Source organism: Cynara cardunculus (assembly GCF_001531365.2).
Source record: "Cynara cardunculus var. scolymus isolate 2C chromosome LG 5, CcrdV1, whole genome shotgun sequence".
Taxonomy (NCBI): domain Eukaryota; kingdom Viridiplantae; phylum Streptophyta; class Magnoliopsida; order Asterales; family Asteraceae; genus Cynara; species Cynara cardunculus.
The window spans coordinates 16,644,924-16,651,023 of NC_037532.1; the positions used below are offsets into that span (position 1 = coordinate 16,644,924).

Genomic DNA, 6,100 nt, shown 5'->3' on the forward strand with positions numbered 1-6,100 from the left:
GGTGGACAAAGAGTCGACTAATCGGCACCATACCGTACTATCTTTGGTAAAGGTATGGGTTTGTCCTTTTGTGTGTGCAAGGACAAAACAACAACAATCTTGCTAGGCAAGCTTCCTTTGATCGCTGAATGCTGGRATGACCTGAAGGTCTCATCATCATTCGCTGAAGCTAGAGCAATCTTCACACATAGCTAGATAGGCTTGTAATCACTGAATACCGCTTCAAATCACGTACGCGCCAGTCTCTAATCTTCAGTTTCAGTCTTCGACGTTTGCTAAAGGATCTTTGGTGTGAGTGTTGTTTTCTTGAAGTATCGTTGTCTCTGAATGATTTACAAAACAAGTTCTTCAGCGATCACTGAACATGCTCAGTGTATTGATCGCTGGAACTGAAAATACAGAAACTTAAATACATCGAAAGGAAAAAGGGATTATCATTAAATCACTGAGAGAGAGGATCAACATAGTCTAATCTATATAATCTTCTAGATATACCAAACCATATCCAACATAAGAACAATCACGTAAAAATTGTCACCAAGTGGGTAAATTCCCATTTTATTCAACAAAACCAAGTCAAGATTATATATATTTTTTAGTACCAAAAATAATCAAAACTTTAAGATAAAAATATACAATGTATATAAAATCATTCCCCACACTTATTTTATCAAAAGACAAATTCCCAAAAATCCCAATTTAATCTAGTTGGTCCAAAATCAACCAAATGTGAATACTTGAAATATAATCTTTGAGGACTAAAATACAATATTTTAACATGTATATAGTTTTATAAAAGCGTAGGTTGAACTCACAATACTAGGTTTTGCATAAAACCCAGAAAATAAGGAAACCTTCTAGATATGGAGATGAGAACCTGGAGCTTGAATCCTAGGTTGAATCTTTAGTTTAGATGATTACCAGATATTTAAATTGTGGTGAACAACCTTCTTCAATGCTCCTCAAATCCAAATAAATGAGAGAGAAGAGAAGAATTTTGTAGGAGAAGGAAAGTAGGCGAGGAGTAAATACGAAAGCCTTGAAAAATCAGCCATAAATCAATCGGCATGTTAGCCGCGGCCTAGCCTGCGACCATAGTCGCGTGCTTAATCGCCCGTCCTAAAACATCCCAGACTCTAGTAAGGCCACGATCTTTGTCGCGTGGCTAGCCGCGTGGGTTCTACTATGCTCAAAAACTCTAGATTTTGTCCCCTAACTCCATAAGCATATATGATAACATTAATAGCACATAATTATAAGATTTTACATACCAAAGTGTTCAAATGACCCACAAATGAAGGTACTAAATTCGAGGGTGTTACAAAAAATGATCCAAATTGCATACTCAAACGAATTGAAGAAGGTCCAAACTAGCAGCAAAATCTTCAAATGTTCCATATGGGAACCGATATCTCCAAAACAAGTGCCAATATCTTTGAACATTCCAAAGTAATTTTTTGTACGTTGTTCTTGATGGAGATAGAGTCAATTATATATGTGTTTCTCTAAACACGACGTTTTTGTCTAGTATTTTGTTAAGGCTAGTTTCTCATTGTTTGGGATTCATGTTGAGCTTTCAATAATAATACGCAAGACACACCTATGTTGAAGCAATATCAATATAATGTTTAACTTATACATCCATTATCTCAAGTTTTGGATCGAACTAATCCATTGACACAAATAGTTAAAATAGAATCCTCGGTTGCAAACAGTGATTCGATTGATGATGAAAGAAGAGAATTCTTCGTTCAGTTCTCCACCTTAACGACAGAAAAAGGGATTGATCTTTCTCGATCAATCCCCTTGCCCCTCATTCTTCGAGAATCAGAAAGATCCTTTTCAAGTTTGAATTTGTTCATTTGGAATCTGAGTTCTTCTACTTCATTTTTATTTACTTATTTTATTGATTTTTATTTAATATGAATATTTTTCCCTTTCTTTTTTTATATTATTCCTTAAGTCCCATAGGTTTGATCATTTAGAATTTCTAAGTAATGGGGAAGAGGACCGAAACATGCCACTGAAAGACTCTACTGAGACAAAGATGGGCTGTCAAGAACGTCAAGAACRTAGAGGAGGTAGGATGGGCAGTTGGTCAGATCTAGTATGGATCGTACATAGACGGTAGTTGGAGTCGGCGAGCTCGGATCGAATCGGTATTGCTATCCGAGCTCTCTTATTGAATTGCTCATTCAATGAGCATTCTCAATATTATGCCTTGGAGAGGACTCGAACCTCCACGCTCTTTAGCACGAGATTTTGAGTCTCGMGTGTCTACCATTTCACCACCAAGGCATCTTGAAAGTGAATCGTAAAAACAGGGGAAACCGTGACTTGAAGATCGTTTTCTCGTCTATTTGATCGGTGAGGCAGGCAACTCCTAGCTGAGGGTGAGGAACGAGAAGGAGCCAACGGTTGAGGGTCAAGCAAAGGCCGCTGAAGTAATCCATGCCATACTCCCAGGAAAAGCTCGAACGACCTTCAACAAAAGGGTAAAGATCCGCCCGATTTTGATTTGCACATATAGTACAAATGCTCCCATTAYCACTTCTTTTTGTTATGCCTTCTTTTTTTTTTCAATTCACGCATTCCGTAAAATAGTTGACGGCTTCATGCATATTACTCGATTTATTAACATAACAGTTTGAAATAACTTCTACTTACAAAAAAAGATTTCTTTAAAAATAGGAATCCTTTATGATAGAAAATAGATATATTACCACTTGGTTTTTTTTAAACGGAGCCTGGATACTTCAATGTAGTAGTCCAACTAAGCCAACCATAAATTCTTCTAATTGATAATAGTAATTCAAATCCCCCCAAAAACGGATATAATTGCACTTCACGCTCCAAATTTTTGATGATTCAATTAATCTTTCGTGGGCGAAACAGAGGATATCTCGATTGGGGAGAAAACGGGGAAATCCCATATGACCCAATATATCTGACAAGTCGCACTATATGTCAACCCAAGATGCATCTTCCTCTTCAGCATTTCGAAAAGGTACTTTTGGAACACCAATAGGCATTAAATGAAAGAAAAAAGAACTAAGTACTATATTTTACTTTGATGTGGAAACGTAACAAAGGCTTTATTATCTTTATAATATTGTACTTTATCCTAATCATATTTTATTCATAAATTATAAAATTTTATAAAGAAAGTCAGAAAAAATAAGGGAAAATTCTTACGAATAGTGTTCTCTAATGATGAACAAGTATGGGTACATTCACTCATATAAAATGGCATTAACCTCCCCATTGCGTATTGGTACTTATCGAGTATAGAATAAATTTGCTTCACGTTACACCACGATTTTGAATCAGAAGAGAGATTTCAAGAAATGGCAGATTTATTCACTCTATCAATAACCGATTTTTATTTCACAATAACTCGGGATTTAATCCCATAGAGATGATAAATCTTTCACAATATAAGTCCCCAAAATCCAAATAAATATAAGAAAAAAAATGAAAAATTAGAAGGGGGTCGAACTTTTTGTTCTTGAATGAAAAAAAAAATTTAACATACTCAAGAATATTCCTATGAATAATTATCTAGGAAAAAGTTATAGTTATATTATATATATGGAAAAAAATCCAGATAGAAAATATTTGTTTTGTAAAATTAAAAAAAATATTAAGACTGAACCTAAACCTAATACGGACCAAAAAATGGATAAAATTCTTTGATCAATGAATATTCGATTCTTTCTTCAATATGGAATCGATTCACAACAATTCTTCTATATTATGTATACAGGTTTATCCTTCATCTTTTATGAAGTTTCGATAGAAGGATTCCTCTACCAACGTAAGACAATCAWCTCCATTCGTTAGAACAGCTTCCATCGAGTCTCTGCACCTATCCTTTTTGATTTTCGCTTTCTGAACCTTTGTTTAGTTTCGGAAAACRTGATTTGGCTCAGGATTGCCCATTAGTTTCGCGATGAATAGTCATCGACTTCGGGGAAAGGCTAGAAGAATGGGACCCAYTATGGGACAGACAATGCATTACAGACGTATGATCATTACGCTTCAACCGGGTTATTCTATTCCACCTCTTAGAAAGAAAAGAACTTAAATCAAAATACTTAATAGCATGGCGATACATTTATACAAAACTTCTACCCCGAGCACACGCAATGGAACCGTAGACAATCAAGTGAAATCCAATCCACGAAATAATTTGATCTATGGACAGCATCATTGTGGTAAAGGTCGTAATGCCAAAGGAATCATTACCGCAGGGCATAGAGGGGGAGGYCATAAGCGTCTATACCGTAAAATAGATTTTCGACGGAATGAAAAAGACATATATGGTAGAATCGTAACCATAGAATACGACCCGAATCGAAATGCATACATTTGTCTCATACACTATAGGGATGGTGAGAAGAGATATATTTTACATCCTAGGGGGGCTATAATTGGAGATACCATTGTTTCTGGTACAGAAGTTCCTATAAAAATGGGAAATGCCCTACCATTGAGTGCGGTTTGAAATATTGATTTACGTAATTGGAAGTAACCAATTAGGTTTACGACGAAACCTAGAAATCGATCACTGATCCAATTTGAGTACCTCTACAGGATAGACCTCAACAGAAAACTGAAGAGTAACGGCAACAAGTGATTGAGTTCAGTAGTTCCTCATATAAAATTATAGACTCTAGAGATATAGTAATATGGAGAAGACAAAATTGTTTCAAGCAATTCAATAAGAGAGCTCGGATAGCAATACTGATTCGATCCGACGTTCCAACAAAAATACTTGTATGCATCAAAAACCCCAGGTTCGGCAGGGTAAATGCATTAAAAAGGGACAAATTTTAGCGTATGGTGCTGCTACAGTTGGTGGCGAACTCGCTTTGGGGAAAAACGTATTAGTAGCTTATATGCCTTCCGTTTGAAGAAAGGAAGAATCCCAAAGAATCGATCTTTCTTTTAGTTGTTGAATCTCTCTTTGATTGATCAATGTGTGATATTCTGAATCCTCATTACTAATGGAATCAAAATGATCTCTGGATTGATCAGAAGATCCTTTCAATTGGCTAGAATCCGTCAGCCTTTCGCCCATTGCGGAAAATTCCCCACTGCTGCCTCCCGTAGGAGTCTAGGCCGTGTCTCAGTCCCACTGTGGCTGATCATCCTCTCGGACCAGCTAACTTTTGTCCAATATTATTATTTAAATGCTTTATGTATTGTTTCTACAACTAACCACGAACTTAGTTAGTTGATTTGTAATCTACCCTGTGTCGTACATCTTAGGAGACACACACAATAGACCTAGCAAGAGGAATGAGTTGGATTATATAGCTCTAAAGCGTTTTATCTTAGTTTATATTGTGAATTTCTAGTTCAGTATGGGACCGACTAATTTGTTAGACATTTATTTTAGTTGTAAATCTTCCACTGTAATAGAACTATTTAATGTAATGCTTGAATATTGAAGTTTATTTATTAACATTGTTTCTCAGTCATTATTTATGTAACGCCTTCTAGGGGTTTAGGGTGCGTACTACACAAATTGTGATTGGATTGGAACGACTATTAAAGCTAATCTTTACTCAAAGTTTCTTTCAAAATTTTGTATATAATGGATAGGAACCAATTGGGTCCATCTCTTGTATATCCAAGAATCTCGACTCAATCCAAATGCTAAAATCTTGGAAATATTTATTGTCGTACACAACAATGCTTGATTATAACGCGTAGTTGTGCCACATTTTTCTAAACCTTTTGACAGCAAAATTAACACAAGTTCGATCGTGCTTGATAATAAGGCATGATCCTGCTTTGTGTTTTTATCAAAATACAATGTTTTATTGTTTGATATCACTATCTTCACCAATACCGTCTTCAACTTCATCCTCATAATTTGTTTTCAAGGATGGTATTTATGATTTCTTTAAGCTATGGATCTCTGAACACATTTTTTTATATGAGTAATATTATATCTTCCTATACCAATTCTTTGAAACATACTTTTGAAAAAAAAAACATTTTTTATTATTTTGGTTATAACTGTTTGAAATGACACTTTTGTTTTTAGGACGTATTTTCAGACAGTGTTCATATAATAATTAATACAACA

General features: G+C 35.3%; 1 non-coding gene across 1 annotated transcript; it reads right to left on the reverse strand.

Moving 5' to 3' along the window:
- Window positions 1–2,217: 2,217 nt before the first annotated feature.
- TRNAL-CAA lies at window positions 2,218–2,298 on the reverse strand. The gene has a single exon. It is a non-coding gene; the product is annotated as a tRNA-Leu (tRNA).
- Between the last annotated feature and the right edge of the window lie 3,802 nt (window positions 2,299–6,100).